General features: G+C 44.8%; 1 long non-coding RNA gene and 2 pseudogenes across 2 annotated transcripts; 2 read left to right on the top strand and 1 right to left on the bottom strand.

The window, feature by feature from the left end:
• Positions 1–2,086: 2,086 nt before the first annotated feature.
• Positions 2,087–6,812, bottom strand: LOC120698349. Of its 2 annotated transcripts, XR_005684819.1 has the most exons (5): positions 6,626–6,812; positions 5,181–5,561; positions 4,848–4,889; positions 4,486–4,565; positions 2,087–2,219 (listed from the first exon to the last, which is right to left on the bottom strand). It is a non-coding gene; the product is annotated as an uncharacterized LOC120698349 (long non-coding RNA). The 2 variants fall into 2 exon arrangements; XR_005684818.1 differs by lacking the exon at positions 2,087–2,219 and having other exon boundaries at positions 4,279–4,565; positions 6,626–6,811.
• Positions 6,813–6,998: 186 nt separating this feature from the next.
• LOC120700720 lies at positions 6,999–9,920 on the top strand (annotated as a pseudogene).
• Positions 9,921–14,603: 4,683 nt separating this feature from the next.
• Positions 14,604–15,985, top strand: LOC120698350 (annotated as a pseudogene).
• Positions 15,986–17,807: the final 1,822 nt, after the last annotated feature.

Raw genomic sequence — 17,807 nt, forward strand, 5'->3', positions numbered from 1 at the left:
ATGGGCTGGGCTAGCTCACTGGTCGGAGCGCTTTATATATGGATTAATTAAGTAGCACCAGCATCAATCTACTGGCTCCGAGCATTTCGCATCACGATGCATGATTTCACTAGGTTAATTAAACACTGCCCAGGCACAGCCTTGCTTGCATTGGCGTCGATCGAGTACCGGAAATAGTATCAAAGTAGCAACCTGGTACTAGTATACGATCCAGGTCAAATAGGAGGCAAACCATCCTGTGATCCCGTGAGTACAGGTAGAAAGCCGCAGGTGCTGCTTCCTGTGATCCCGTTCCCGCGGCACCGGCGGTGCACGCCGCCTTCATCTCGTCGGAGTCGCCACGGCACCCGCGTCCGCGGGGAGGCTGGACACCTGCGCGCCCGGGTCAGCTTGAAAGAACAGTCGTTACGCGAGCAAAAACCCTTGCTTGGGAGACGCGAGAATTATATTGACAACGCCGGCAAATGTGTGACGGAACCGCCAATTTAAAACTCTAAATTAAATATAATAGCCATCATTTGAACACATCTGGCGCATTAGCTTAATGATTTAATTTAACGGTCCTTTCTTAACCCACGACCCGATTGAAACAACATCGGTAGTCTCACGCGAAGGTGGGCGCAGATGATACAAGCACGACAATTACTTGAAATTATAAAGTGGTGACCAACCGATACACAAGAGTTTTTACAAACCGAGTTCAAGTACACAAATAGCTAACATAATTTACAACTATAATCAAAGTTCAAGGAAAAAAAGATTCTACAATTTCACCAACTCCCCTGGTTCAGTTTCTTCCCAACTGGTTGGACCGGTTCACCTAACCGGTTAGACCGCTGACCTACGACCTTTTCCAACCACCGGTCTAACCGGTTTACCTAACCGGTCAGACCGGTCTAAGCAAAATTGAGGGGTTGCACCCTCCGCCCTCAAGTGTGCAACCCGCCAACTCTCTAATCTAAGAATCTCGCTCCACCACCTCCCAGCCCTCTGCATTCTGATGGATGAACTTGACACAGCAGGGGTAGAAGTCAACGTCTGGGTGTTCTGAAATAAATTGGTGGCAACAAACCTAAGCAACTAATACTCAGCAAGACTTACCCGACTATTGGGTATACTTAGCCCACATAGCTAGATATGCAAAGCTTTCTGGCTGGTAGTTTGTTTTGCAGAAAAGCGTCTAAAAATGAATCTTTATTTTCATTATTTTAGCCCTAGGTTCTATATAGCTTAATCATAATCTAATATTTGCCTAAACCAACTAGAGCAACATGGTAGGATATTAAATCACAATTCAAAGTAATCATTATTTTTGTAATACATGTTCCATATCTCATTACTACGATGTGACGCAGTGATCAAGGTGCTCATATTCGAGAGCGACTGACGGCGAATCGATTCGATTTAATCTTGCAAGGTGGACCTAACCAACACGGCACGTATAAGTCCCGTCGGACCGTACACACCAACCATTCCCCTCCCCACCTCGAACTACAGGACCGCCCCACCATCATATGGTCAACCGAGCTCAACGTGAGACCACTAAAAGTAAATATATGCATCCCCATTTTTTCGCGACTACTCGACTACCCCAGGAGGTGAGTTGAAGTCATGTACTTTCGAAGCAAGGTAGTATTAGGCTTACCGGTTTCGACTACCTCCTGCTCCCAGTATGAGGTTAGTACTATTCAAATATGATCAGCAGGGCCAACAACGGTACGGTCCTCAATCGACATAAACGAGGCTAAGACTCCCAGAAACCCTGTCCTGCTGTCATCCCTAAATACCATCACCATTCCCCATCCGGTCTCAAATTTCCATTCATTCCATGTCAAATTCAATAACTCACGTACTGGAACATAAATATATCCTATATCTCACGAGTAACCGGAAATTACTCGACTTCTAACATCCTATATCTCGCGAGCGACAAGAATCACTCGACTTCTACCGAAAACTATTAAGCATAGCATTACTATCGTTCTATACAGCTAGGGTTTCAAATAATTCCTGAAACGTAATGCACAAGTAATAAATACATATAGTGAGTCATAATTTAAAATAATAGGATATGCATCGGGGCTTGCCTTGAGACTGCTGCTCAGCACTAGGGTCAGCTGGGCCTTGGGCCAGCTTCTCACGCACCTCCTGCTGCGGGGCTTGCCCCTGCGGCTCCTGTGGCTCCACAACCGCCTCGTACACCACCTCTTCTACCGCGGCTGCTACACGTGTGCATATGCATATGACATGAGAATGCATGCATGATTTATAAAATTAATAGGTAACAAATAACCAAGTTAATTTCTAACTATATGCACTAACTATCACTTATTAATCCTTCTCAGCCCTCGCTACACCGGTCAGACCGGTCCTAATTGACTCAACCCCACTACCAGTCAAACCGGTCCACCAGACCGGTCAGACCGGTCCTATCCAGACCAAAAGCTAGAATTCTTGTCGCGGCGAAACTCGTCCACCAATTCTAAAACCCTTCTAGGCACTGGTTCATGGATGTACTTGGATGTGTTTGACCAGAGGAAATCACTCAAGATCATCTAGAATGAGAAATCGAACCATCCCAAGCTAAAATACCTTGAATGTGTCTTTTCCCCGCGAAGAACTTGAATCCACTGCACCCTGGGGAGAGAATCGTGAGGGAGAAGTTCCCCAACGCGGATTTGGTCCTTCCTTGGCCTTGGAATCGAATGGAGAGGGAGGATTGGAGAGCTTAGGGTCTGGGAGGGGAATGGCTCGGGGAGAGAGTGAGAGAGAGCTGGGGAAGGGCGAGTGAACTGATGAGGGAGAGAGTGTGTGATTTAAATGTTGTGGGGTCCAGAACGGTTGAAATCAGTTTAACCGGTCAAACCGGTTGTCCCAACCGATCAGACCGGTCTGGCCCAGACTGGCGTGAGTTGAAATTAATGACCATAATTAAATTAATTACAAAAGATTAACACCTAGGTGTTACACAATGTCGCAAGGCGGCCGGGCCGGGATGATTAACTAACTTGGCGCAGATTCGCCGCACCTTTCCCGAATCCACCGCGCGTCGGCGCGGCCGGATCGCGGCACCGTGCGTCGAACTAGCTAGGTACTACGACGACCATATAAAGGTCCGGCACGTGTGGTAGAACACAGTAGACACGATACTATACAGTAACAACCAGAGCTGCTGTAATAGGTATAGATGGCGACGGCTGATCGTGCTTCTGCAGCGTGCGGCGTCATGGCCGAGGCGCGGGAGGCCGCCGTCCGTCTGCAGGCCCTCCTCCAGGCCACGGGCGCGGATCCTGGCAAGCGAGAGCTCGCCGAGCAGATCATTCGCTGCATCGACCGCGCTCGGGCCGCGGTGCGCGGCGCCGCCGGCGGTGGCAGTAGTACTACGGGCAAGACGGAGCAAGGGTTGGGATTGGGAGCTCGGCCTCCAGCCGGATCCAAGAGAAGGTACGCGCGCGCGTGTGATAGCTACTAGCAGCTAGCGTGTCCTCCTAAATATTACTATTTTGGATCTTCATTTTCTCCCTTTATTTATACGTGGATACGAGATTCTTCGATTCCAGAGCGAGGAGGGGATGCGGAGAAGAAGCGCGAGCAAGGGTCGTAGCAAGCTCGGCGATGGACGACGGCTACGCGTGGAGGAAGTACGGGGAGAAGAGCATCCAGGGCCACAAGAACCCGAGGTTCTATTTCCGGTGCGCGTACAGGGACGAGCTCGGCTGCGGCGCGAGGAAGCAGGTCGACCGGATGGAGGACGACCCGTCCCTGTTCCACACTACCTACTTCGGCGAGCACACGCCGGCGTGCCCCAGGGATGACGACGCGGCTGCGGCCCAGCTGGACAGGGACGGCCACCGCTTCGTGGCGCAGGGGTTGCCCCTGGACAGCTTCAGGCGGCCGTGCTTGCCGGCGGAGGGTCAGGATCCTAACAAGGAGATGCCAGCGAGCATGGTCGAGTTCACGGCGGGGTACTGCTGGCCACTGACGGATCAGATGGCGAACTTGGTTTCGTCGGGTGTTTCCTTTGGAACCCCAGGAGAGCTGGGATCTTTGGATGCCATCAGCATGGAGGAACTCATGGATCTGTTGTGGCCATGAGTTTAGATTACTGGAATAAGGATATCCGTATCGATCGCACTGAATAATAGAGTGGCACAAGATTCGTGACTCTGCTATAGCATGAGTTTTCTTTTCAGTCGACTAGTAGGATGCACGTGCGTCACGAATGTGTTTGTAAAAAATAAATATAATATAAAATTTGTACTGGTGGCACATATCCAGTGGCAACAATCCATCATCATTATTATTAAACAACACATTAGGAGCATGCACAATAAAGTCTAATTAATGCAGTTAGATGCACACTTGTCATGAATTTGCCATTGTGCACCCTTTGATGGATCAGGGCATATTAAGCAACACAAATTACAATGGCAACCATCTAATCAACCAGAAGCTATCTAAACTAAAACCAAGAAAGCAACAAACCTGGCAACAGATGAGCCATAGCCCACTGAAAATAAACTGGAATTTCACCTTGACACATTTAATATAGCCTCAAAATAAACCTGGCATCAGATGAGCAATAAACTGAACATCAGAAATATAGGCACTTAATGAGATGTAGATACGTAAGCTGCAAAGTGACAGAAAGATGGCATGTTCACTGAATATATCCATGGAGGTTTAGGCTAGAAATTTCTAATTAACAGCCTAATAGACTCGTCAACTTGGATGGGAGAATATACATAGAACCATCTAGCATGCAAAAGTTAATGGTAAAAACACTTCATTTATCATTTACATACTAAAAGCTTTGAATCTGAAATAAGAGGAAAACACAAACTCACCTGATGTACGTAAGAACTTGGTTGTTTGTAGCCATTGCTCAACTTCGTTCAATTTACAAATATGACAAAGTGAAAATAGAGGAGATAAGTATTGAACCAAAATGAAAATGCTAGTAAAGAAATTTTAGTGAAAAAAGTTTGACCACTGCAAAAAATAGTTAAGGTAAACAACAAAAAAATGTTTCCAAGGGGAAATATTTGCATCCATGGACCACTGCATTAGAGCTCGCCGGATGCGAATCAACGAGGACGGCAGCAGTGAGCATCAAAATGATGCCTGAATATTTACCCAATCATGCCTAAATCTTAGGTGGACTTGAGCTTGAGTTGTACCTGGCCTCCAACTTGGTAAGACATCCGGCTTGTCCCTTCACACCTACAAGAGCTTGTTCTCAAGGCCTCCCTGCAGGTCCTGTCCATTATTCCTAACCATAATAACATTATTAGGTAGCATGTCATTCTCAAAATCATAAGATGCAGTACATAGGAACGAGCTCACCTGCTGATTTGCTCGAATGGTCGTATCCGAGGCTGTCATGTCCTCATCGCCTCGTGGAGGTGCAGAAGATGGTGGTGTGGTAATTCACTTTCATGCATTCAGGCTATGGATTGAAAAAATCGGGGAAAATTAAGCCTAGCTGCGACATCTCGTATGGGGAAGAAGTCACTGTGGAGGCGGAACATCCTTGAAATTGTTTTGGGTCTGAAAGCACGCTGCATGCAAAAACGAACAAGAGCGTAATCAAAAACCCATTGAAGGCGTCAAAGAAGCAGAAAAGCTAGTGGTAAACAGAGTAACCACAAAAGAATATCCAGTAAATAATTGACATCTCAAAAGCCCGATCTTTTTGTCTAGAGAAAAAGTTCAGCACAGGATTTATATACCTACCTCGCTCTGTTTGATTATTGATTATTCCTCCTCTACATGATTCAATGGGCTCATCAACTCCTACCCCCATCATTGCAAAGCCAGTAATTTGTTTGTACTGTGTATCAGCTAAGCAATTTTGTTCAGAACATGAAGGGCAATGTTATTGAGAGGATTTAAGATGTAATAATACAGTTACTGTTATACCATATATGTAATATGGACAGATGATTGGAACAGATTGACTGTTTACCCCCCCCCCCCCCCCCACATAGATTATTGTTGTACCAACAATATTTTGTCTTTTTAACTATTTATTATAAAAAATAATTCCCCATTCTTTAAAATGAATTCTTGCAGGCGACACACTAATTGAAGTAGAGAACTGCAAGTATGCAGCCAAATGCACGAAGCAAATATCCTGAACAGCACACACATTTGGGAAGGCGACCAAACAAAAGTCTATTCTAAATATCCTACCTTTGGAAGCAGTGAAAGTAATCGAGATGAAGCATAAGAGATTACAAACAATAAAATTTCAAATCAACCGCCCAGAAGCTAATCTTCACGACTCACTCTAGGTTAACCTACAAATGGCTACATTTGCTATCATCTTGAAAGATTGTAGCAGTGGTCCTATGATTTTAATGGGCTCCCAAAGTAATACTCCGTACTATGTTGGCTGGATGCAGAAAAACATGTCTGAGGATGCTGATGGCATCAAAAAGCACGCAAAAACAGAGCCAATGTACTAAACCCACATAACGATTAACAAGCATCGATGTCTCCGGTTACCAGACCATCACGCAACACATCAAAATTCACCAGCAAAATCAGAGAGTAATCGAAGATGGCATCACAAGGAAGAGGTGGCGCAAGGATACGGCCGGATCGGATGCAGTGCATATACCTTGCCGCTGCCGATGAGCTCGAGGACGCGGTCGACCCACGCGTCGATGGCGGCGCCCCACTCCTCAAGGACCGCCGTGTCTGCAGGGCCTCGCGGCTCCTCGCACGGCTCGCCGCCGGCGCACCGCCGCGACGCCCCGGACCCTCGCACCGTGACCCCGCGGCCCCTCGTGCCGCTTCTCCCCGCACGGCATGCCTCCGCCCTGTGCGCCGCACGTCGCGGCCCTTCGCGCTGGACCCTGGCCTGCAGGGCCCACGGAGCGCCACGTCTGGAGGACTGACCATCCTACAGCGACGACCATGCCGCCTGCTTGGGTTGGCAGGAGACCGCCGCGATCCCCGCGAAGTCAAGGACGATACCCAGGACGACCACCATGCCCGACGCCATGCCCCACAGTGTACTTCCTACAGTGTTCGACTACTGCACCCTCGTGATTCGGGGGAAGATGACGACTTTCACGTTCCCCTACTCATGTACACCCCCCCTTGTGACTATAAAAGGAGGAGGCGGGCTTCCTTTAAAGGGGGATGATGTTCTGGACAACAGCGACCACGGTCACCCACACTCGCGATCATCATTACACTCTCAGCACCACTGAGCACTCACGATCTTCTAGCAGAGACTTGGGAGCTTCCCTCCCTCTCTCGCCTCGCTTGTACCCCCTACTACAAGCACTCCGGGTGCAAGATAATACAGTGCCCTCGCACACCCCTTTGCTGGACGTACGGCCCCGTGGCCGGAACCAGGATAAACCCGTGCGTTACTGTGTTGCCTCTTGCATCAACATCTGGGACGAGGAAACGCACAACATTTACTAGTTAGGATCCGGACCCCCGGGTCAGGACACCGACAAGAGGGTTGGAGGTGCACCCTAGGGTCACCAATTTACACCCTACCTTGTACCTATATATGCCAAAACTGAACTTTCCCATGATTGCAATCCATAGAGATACTAGTGGAATGTTGTACAAGTTATGAATCTCCAACGTATTGTTTTTTCCCCAGATATAACATCTCTGAAATATCGTCATCCCCATGTTAGGAAACAAGAACTCACAATTGCAAGAAGTTGCTGACATAGAGGGGTCAATGAGCACATGGAAGAGTAGCTCTGAATTCTCGATGTTTGATTTCTCTCAGATAGTAGATGCTACAAACAATTTTTCAGATGGAAATAAACTTGGAGAGGGTGGTTTTGGTCGAGTCTACATGGTAAAATAATTCTTTTCTTGTGTATTTGGTATTATTAAAGGAGATCAACCATGTTCTAGCATCATTTAGCCTGTAAGACTATAAAATCCAATGCAATACGTACACTCATTATATTATTATGATTTCTCAAACTGGCCTGATATTCATGTCACCGATTATAGGCCATCGTCCTTATCTATGGAATCTAATTCTAGAACTTCATACTGTAAAAGTACAAAATTGCTGCATTTTGTGATGGAGGGACATTGACTCTATCTCTTTTATTCCTTTAGGGAAATTTGTCATTCTTGTGGAACTTACAACACATCTAAAACAAAATTGGAATATGTATACACCAACACACAAAGTCATAAAATATTCAGTTAGTTACTCATGCATAAACATATACTGTCAATGAACAAAATTATAGGTGTTGGTGTTTCACAATAAGGTTCAAGTTCTCTATTGATTCTTCTTCTTATGAATGATTTTTTTCAAGAAAATATTTCATTATTATTGGTAACGAGAATAATTCTAGTTTTGTTCCTTATTTAAGAGAATAAGCATTGATTGAAACTTTAATTTAATTATTTTAGGGACAACTACCAAATGGACTCGAGATAGCGGTAAAAAGACTAAACCCACATTCAGTACAAGGTTTAAATGAGTTCAAGACTGAGATTCAGCTCATTGCAAAGCTTCAACACACGAATTTAGTGAGACTCTTGGGATGCTGCATTCAAGGAGAAGAGAAGATATTGATATATGAATACATGTCAAACAAAAGCTTGGACTTCTTCATATTTGGCATGTTATGCAGAATCCTTTTACACAATGTCACATCTTCACTGTTTTTTCTATTTCCTGCACCACTAAAAGTATTTCATTGTCATATATATGCAGATACAACAAGAGGAGCATTACTAAACTGGAATATGAGGCGACATATAATTGAAGGGGTAGCTCAAGGATTGCTCTACCTCCACAAGCATTCACGCCTTCGGGTCATACACAGGGACCTAAAAGCAAGCAATATTCTCTTAGATGATAATATGAACCCCAAGATATCCGATTTTGGCCTTGCTCGAATATTTGGGTCAAATGAAACCCATGCAAATACAAGTAGAGTTATTGGGACATAGTAAGATCATAGTTTAACTACACTACTAACATGAATATTTGTTTTGACTTATGATAATTTGATTTACTTGTTTGTTCCATCCAGTGGTTACATGGCTCCCGAATATGCTTCTGAGGGCATGTTCTCAGTCAAGTCCGACGTCTTCAGTTTTGGTGTGCTGCTTCTAGAAATAATTAGTGGTAAATGAAACAATGGGTTTCATCAAACAGGGAATTTTCCCAATCTTATTGGATACATGAGTAAAATTGTCCTTTTCTTTTGTTATTTCTGTTCCTATACATGTTTTCTAATACAAAAAAGGAAATCTACCGCTATAGAAATGTAACTAGAATACCAATTCACAAACAAATGATTCTATTAAATATATATCAAACACACATGGATGTGTGATGCATAATGAAATCTATTGCAACTAGATAATGATAAATATGTAATTTAGAGTATATGTTATAATATTTAATAGACGAAAGCTGGGCGTGAGATAGAAAATTATAATTATTAGCTATAAATCTTATTTTTAAATTATTTTTAATTAGCCCGTGTGGGAGCACGGGTTGATAGGCTAGTTGTACTAATTCGTTTCAAATATTAGTTCCACTGCACTATTCATTTTAACCATTTATCCCGTTGCAATGACTACCACATTTTCAGGCATGGCTTCTATGGAAAGAGCAAAAGTGGTTTGAAGTTATTGACCCCTGTTTAGATGACAAACAACAAAACATGGAAATAATGAGATTAATCAACATCGCACTGATGTGCGTACAAGACAATGCGGTTGATCGCCCTAACATGACAGATGTTATCTCTCTGCTTATGAATGAGAGCACAAGCTTGCCCGAGCCAAAACAGCCAGCTTACTTCAACACAAGGATAGTGAACAAAGGAGAATACGTGGTTGAGTTTGACAAATCAAACAGCGCCATAAATGATGTCACCAATTCACCCCCAAATGTCAGATAGATTATATATGTGGATCTAGCATTTATCTCCACTCTATTTTGTGATCCGTATAGTCTATGTTTGGAACTTGAATCTTGATGGATGCTATGAGCCAATGGACTGTTCTGTAATTATTGGCTGGATTCTTTTGATTTGGAGCAGTTTGACATTTTCTTACTACAACTCCAATCTACATTTTACATTTATTTTTGGACCTGGCTAACGCACGGCCAGTCATACGGCCACCCCTTTTTTTGGCAATTAGATTTGTCTGCTACTGTCTACTTTCCTCTTATGGGAAGTACGTATGGAAGTTAAGAAGTTCACTAATATTTTGAGAATCTTGTATCTAGCCCTTGTTAAGAATACCAGTTCACAAATAAATAATTCAATTAAATATATATCAGACACATATTACGATTTGCTTCTAGAAGATAACATAATCAGCGACAGAACAACAGTGATCAATTCAACTGTGCATCTGTGCCAATTAACAGCACTTGAAGTACATAACAAGGCATCACTAGAATCAACCCGTGCTTAAGAAAACAAAAGAAAAGAAAACATGCCACCAAATTGTCCACATCCACAATTTCCAGTTGCCATCATGACTAATATTCAGAGGGAATTAGCATAGCAGGACTCTTCTCAGATGGATGACAAAATCTTGGGATGTCAACGTCACAAACGCTTACCATAGGACATAATTCAGAAAAATGAAAAAGAAGGCTCAAAAACAGCCAAAGAGTTGCAAAATATGACATCAACAGTTTAGCACCAAGAAAGAGACTTCAGCAAGTAGGTGATAACTCAAGTGACAGCACCTAATAAGAAAGAAATAGTATCACTTATAAAACAGACAACTCGAACTGATATTTTCCCTAGTCAAAATAGCAACAAGGAGCAACACCCAGTCAGTAAGGCAGTAGGGCCTCCAGATATGGCTCCATCATTCTCAAGTAATAGAGAACTGAACTCAGTTATTGTTTTTATTTATTTATTTAGACTAGTAAAGTGTACGTGCGACACGCACGTATTTAAGAAACCCATAAAAGATTTAAGAATCCACCAATTGTAATTCTTGCACTAAAAAATATTATAACTATGGTACTATTATTATTTTCATCTATACGTATACAACATCATATAGTTTATATAAGTGACAAGAGATGCATGCTAGGATCATATATATATAAACATGCGGTCCTCAAATCAAACTTATGTTCTATCGTCCATCATTAAAAAGATTGCGCACTGCATCCAAATGGCAATCAACAAACGCCAAGCCATCATACAAGTATAGGTTTTTGGTTTGCCATCCTCAAAGGGGACAAGAACGGTAACAACCACAAGTCCATCTTCAGATGCATAATCTTGAAAAGTGCCATCATTTTAGTAATCCATGACTTCTATGTCTGGCTTCTCACCAGCCACTGAAAATTTATAATCTGAATAATTCCTGAGATATGTCTCATCTCGAATCCAAAGAATTAAAAAAGTATCTGAACAAGTTCAATCGACCAAAAGTACATATTTAGAGAGAAGTTAATAATTCATTATGGACATACGAAGATTCTTCTTTTCCCAGGAAGGAGACATGTGATACTAAAACATGTGGCCCATCCACACAAAAAGATATTAGCTAAAGAACGAAAGAGAGGAAGCTAAGATCTTTCACAGGTTGAGAAGTGCTTAAACTCTATTTAATCGGTATAGCAATTTAGAGCCAATTTGTGACTACATTTTTTCGTCTTGGTTCTTTGCTCAAGTAGACATATAAGAGCTCAAGTGAAAAAAAAAGGTAAGATTTCCCCTTCACAATAACTATACTCGGAGACGCAAAATTTGCCACTAAATTAGCGTGCTCACACGACTCTAGTGATGAAGTAACTATGCAAATTAAACAAATTAGAGTTTAAAGTCATTCTACGAATTCCCATTTGTCCAACTGATTGTAAGAATTTTCACAGGTTAGCAAGTATTCCCTCCAAGTTGTTTAGAACATCTGACGCGATCTCCAAATATAAAATAGCAAATAAATCAAGAGAAGAATGGGCCAGGAATCAGCTTGGCACGAACCCGTCGTCGTTGATGTGGCCTCCCCGGCAACGACGGAGAGCCAGGCGAGCCAGGCATCGATGACTTTGCTCGCCGTGCGTCCTGTTGGTGAAGCTCTGCAAGGGTTGGCGGCGTGTGACGAGCGAGAGTGCCTCTCCGGCCACGCCGGCGTTTCCACGGGTGCCTACTCCGGCTTCCCAGCAGCAGTAGCAGCCTCCTGCAGGGTGCATGCCTTTCATGCTGATCGCAAATGGGTGGTGGATGCATTCCGTCCCAGGCGCAGGGGACCGAGCTATTTCTTTAGAAAAGGCTCCAACAAATCTTCTCACGGTTGTTTCTGAAATTTCATCAGAATTCGATCAAACGATTCCGTCACGAAATTTGTTTGGATTTGGCCTGATTCCTAGTTCCATCAGAGTTTCCAAAGGTCTGACCGTCTGAGCAGGCAGCGCGGACTTGGTCTGAACCAGCCACGCGCAAGAGGGAGCGGGCATGCTGCATGCATGCAGCTCGACTGCCGCTCACACGCGGGGACGCGTGCGGGCAGTCCGTTGCGTTGGAGCGGTGCCGCACAGTGGGTGGGACCGCGGAACAGCGCCACGTGCGAGGCACGGTCAATGGGCGCTGGCACGGCAAGCGGGACCCGCGCCGCGAGGCTGGGTGACGGCGGGCCCACGGCTCCACATGGTGCTCTGGCCGGTGGGGCGCCGCGCCGGAGATCGCTAGGGTGCAGAAGCGAGGGAGGTGGCCGTTGTGGTGGCGGCGTGCGGTGCGGCGAATGGGCCGTGGCGCCGGCAGCCGGTTCAGTCGGTCAATTGTGGATGTATAAGGGTATGCGGCGGGTAGGTGTGGAATTGGTGACAGAAATAATTCGTTTTTGGCAGAAACAATCTCTAACTCATAGTTTTTATGGGTCTCCACCCCCTCTCACCTTTTTTGACCCTGACAGATGGGTCCAGCGTGAGGGGTACGGTAGACCCAATTCAGATGAAAAAAGTTTTCAATTATTTTCGATTTTTACAGTATAGCTACGATCTTTGGTTCAACAACGATCACAATTAGCAACCAAAGAAGGTGTCACCTTCAGGTGGATGCTTAATTTCTTTCCATAAAGGCATGTCTGTTAAGAAAATAACATTTCATATATGCACTACTATTATTCACATTTTAGTAGTATAAGACATCCCAAAGGCACAGAGAAAGAAAAGAAGAACTTTGAGGTAAAGGACATAGAAAGCACCATGTATTTCGCAAGGAACCTACTTGCCAACTTTGTAGTGCTAGCTATCATCGCATTGGTGTATTCAGGAGGCCGGTGTCCCGATGATCCACGAGACCACGACTAGGGGTGGTAATGGGCCATGACCCTAATGGTCTCTTCACAGCTCAATAAGGCCCTTAAATATTTTATCTCAAAATTATATAAGATTAAATCCCAGCCCTTTTAGGATCCGACACTTAGATTTTCTAGTTCAAAATTTTGGGCCCTTTACCAACCCTAACCACGACCCACCTTAAGATTTTGTGACCCAACCCAAGGCAATAATTGTACAAAGTTTGTTCATGTAAGAAAAGATGGTGCAAGTTTTAAACTTAGCTGTTAAATTTTAACATGTTTGTAATTGTAAGACACCTTACCGATATATTCTTGTGTGCTTTTAATTATTCTATCTATACTTTTATTTATTATTGCATCCTATACTAATTTGTCGTATTAAAGATTTTATGTCAATTTGCCATGAAAAAATTTAAATCAAGCTGGAATACGGACAGTCCACCTCCTAATCCAAAATCTGCGATACTACGTCACTGTTCTTACGTCTGCAGACGCTACATTCCGTTTCTCAGTTCCCACGCAGCAGGCTAGTTGACTTGATCAAAACGCATGTTGCACGTAGCTAGCTGCAAGCTGGAGCGTTCCAAACTCCACGCGGGATCGAATTTTTAAGTTACTAACTACTACGTACCCACGCGTTCGGGTCACGGTCGATCATCAGATCTGACGCCCTATTTCGCGAGGCCATGCATCAACAGGGACTCTTCTGTTTCTTTTCGTTCGTCAGGGGACACAAGCAGTTGACCCTGCAATTGACAACTGGCAAGTGGCACCTCCCCCTGGTCGTGCCGATCCCATTCTCACCACCAACCGCACTGTTATTTACTACAAGCACTGCCGCCCTCGTGATCCCCTACTCCCCTAGATTAATCACTCCAGCTAGGCAGCTACTAACCCACTCTTACACTGTACTGAAACTGATGGATTGTAATCCTGTCATTGATTAATGAAAGCACTCTTTTATTTGAGAGAGAGAAAAAAACAACTCTACTCCTCGGAGAGACCAATAGGGGCGGCGATGTGGCACGTGGACAGAGAATACGACACATACATGGTCAGCAGATGAGCAGAGTGACAGGCAAGTTACAGTAACATACTACGTACTACATGCGTGCTTAAATCCCTAATCTATACTAGTAACCTGCGTCGCATTCACCTTGCAATTCCACGCTGCTTCCCCTTGGTTTACACCTAGTAGTTCCGAGACAATCTAATAAACAGTGAGCACTGGCCGGCGAGCTCATCGCAGCTAGCGGCTCTATAAATAGTCAGTCGTCCGCCGGCTCCTTTTCGCAGGACTCCACGCCTGAATTCGGCACGAGACAAAAGGAGATCACTGACTGGAATCAGGTCACGGTCAGGGAGTCAGGGTGATCGAGAAGGATGGCAATGGCCAGCAGCGCTCCAGCTTGTGCGGCGTCGGAGCTTGTTGCTAAGGGCAGGGAATCGGCTGCTGTTCTGCAGGCCCTGCTCGCCGGCCAGCAGCCGGCGGTTGGCGCAGTCGTCGAAACGCCCCACGGCCTCCAGGAACTCACAGAACAGATCCTCCGCTGCTGCGACCGCGCGCTCGCCGCGCTGCGCAGTGGCACGGCGGAGGGCGCCGCTGCCAGCGGCGGGTACCAGGAAGCGCAAGCCGGAGCGCGGTTACGGCCCGGCTGCTCCTCCTGCGACGAGCTCCAAAAGGACGAGGTGAACAATAGTTCTGCTCATGATTGATGATTTAGTCTTCAGGCTCACTGTGCTAGCTAGCTAGAACACTGACATAGCACACTGGCACTGCAGGGGAGAGAGGGGAACAAGAGTTGAGAAGAGACGGACAATAGAGGACGGCTTCATCTGGAGGAAGTATGGCCAGAAGGAAATCCACGGCAGCAAGTACCCGAGGTGCGGATCTGTTTAATTTCAAGATTTTAATTAATCAAATTCTCCTTGAATCTGAATGCAATCAGGAGTACTAGGGATCAGCTTAGTTCATGTGCATCGCTGAGCTTCTGATCTTTGTCGCTCACAGGCTCTACTTCCGCTGCACCTACAAGGACGACCACGGCTGCACGGCCAGGCGGCAGGTGCAGAGGTCGGATGCCGACCCCTCCGTCTTCCTCATCACCTACTTGGGTGACCACACCTGCTGCCGTGGCGACGACGAGCCTCTGGCGCCGTTCGTCATCATCAACTTCGGTTCCAGCAGTAGCGACGGGCTGCCTAGCCGCAGTTCGCCGTGGCCTTCTTGTGACGACGACGGTCCGGGTCCGGTGGTCTGTAAGTCACCGGATTTGTGCAATTCGCCGGAAGAGGAGCTGCGATCAGGCATGGACAACGAGTCGTCGTCCGAGTTCATCGACCAGTCAACACCGGTGCCGGAGCCGACGAGTATGAGCCCGATGGATGGGTGCTTGTTGGATTGGACGCTTTGCGATGAGGAGAGCTCCTTTGACATTGGCGAATTCGTGGGACAGGACTACTTTGATTACTTTGGGCTGCTTTAATAGATATATGCATGATCAGTGTACAGACAGGAGGTATTGGTCAGGCCAAACGGAGTAGCTTAATTTTGATTGAGAAATGTGTTAGTATATGTAGTGAATCCTTGTTTTGCCAGCTAGCTGCTGTCATCATGCTTTTTAAATTTATGAGGCAAATTATGACGTGGAATGTAATAAAATGGTGCGCGTCTGCGTGATTTGCTTATCTATTTGGTCCTGTTTATTTGGTTGCAAAGCCTTATTCAAGGGATCGACGGAATTTTATTGTAAGAAGGACGACGCCCTTGCCATCAGTCAATAAAATAAAGGTTTGATTTTCATAAAATACATATATAGAGAGATTTTTGAACTGATTGGTCATTGCAAAATCCATAAGGCGCAATTTTGACAAGAGGTTTAGTGTGTGTGTGTGTGTGTGTGTGTGTGTGTGTGTGTGTGTGTGTGTGTGTGTGTGTGTGTGTGTGTGTGTAGACACACAGGCACATGCACACTAATTATCCTTAATTAAAATGTTGATGTGATTTTGCAATGACCAAAGTAATATTCACAACTTTTTCTTTGGGTGAAATATATATACTTCAATTCCTACATCGTTATTATTACAGGTTGTACATGAGACTATGAGAGGAGAGGTGTTATCATCGCGCAATTGATGTTTAGTAGGCCTAATGATTATACCATAAAATAGCATTGTTGAAAAAGACTTTCCGCTGGTGGTGGTTCAATCAAGTAAACACAAACAAAAGCTTGAAACCAATAATAGGTGCTTTCTTGGAACTTATAGAGTAAACAAAATCTAGTGAAACTGAGCTTAGAACCGCAGAGGCCTTCCAAGTGTTCCAAATATTATTCTTATTTTGGGGGGGACTCATGTCCCCACCTCCTTTCTTTGTTCTTCTTCTCTCTTCACCTCTCCTCCTAGCTTCTCCTGACCCGCCACTGCTATACAACAATTGTTAATTATTTAAAAAAGAGTATCTTCAGATGCAAGGGTCCAATCCATGATGAACATGTCAAGAAACTGTGTACTAGATAGAGTCATATTAGTGATCAATTGACTTAGCCAACTAGAAATACATACAACGAAAAATATGATAAATTAAAATGTCCACATCAATGTAGGGCGAATTTTGTATTCGAGTGCAAAATAATTGCAGGTTCTCCATATATATAGCCCTATTAATATTAATTAAGAAAACTGGACTTTTTTTTGCTTTGTTCTCTAGTTTAATAATAAGGACCCTAATAATCCATTTAGACAAGTGCCCACATGATGATCGAAAGTAGTCACTTTATAGTTCATAAAAGAAATTAACCCTATTGGGCTCCTCGGGGCTCCTACTCTGACCCATGAAGCAGCATAGAGAGTCAGCAGATTGAAACCAGAAGAACCACTGGTTCGAGTGGTTCGATCCTGATCAGAGAAAGTTCACTTCCATGGCGGTGCATGATGACGTAGGGGCACGACTCGTGAACCCGCACGCTCTCCTCCGCCGTCCCCATGCCTGTGAGGTCGGCAATGGTCCTGGTCCGGGATGTATATATGTATTCTGCTAACGCGTGCCAGCATAAGCGGAAGTAGAAGGCCTTTTAGTACTTAGTACTCGTAACCCACGTCATCCTTGGCGCATTCAGTGATGGGCAGTTGCTTGGCCTCGTCGTCTTGGCCGTGAGACAGTTGTTGCATTGGCGACTTTAATTTACGACTAGCAGCAGTATACAGGCAGGCAGGGTCGAAGCAGCTACGTACTTCAAGCTCAGCGATCTTTTCCCCATCGGGATCTTAGAGCTGTATGCTACTTAGCTTGAAGCCCAACGTTGGATTATAAGAGCTTATGCAATATACATTGGGTCAAGCAGTTAGTATCAAATGGTTTAATTAAACGGTGCTCATATATATTCATGATTAATGGATCGATGGATTGCATCCAATTCGCTCCATGGATGAACCATGCCCATCTTTATGATGATGCTAGACCGGATCGATCCTGAGTTCAATATGCCTATATATATGCTGTAAATACATAAGTA

This window comes from Panicum virgatum, chromosome 3K (genome assembly GCF_016808335.1).
Source record: "Panicum virgatum strain AP13 chromosome 3K, P.virgatum_v5, whole genome shotgun sequence".
Classification (NCBI taxonomy): Eukaryota; Viridiplantae; Streptophyta; class Magnoliopsida; order Poales; family Poaceae; genus Panicum; species Panicum virgatum.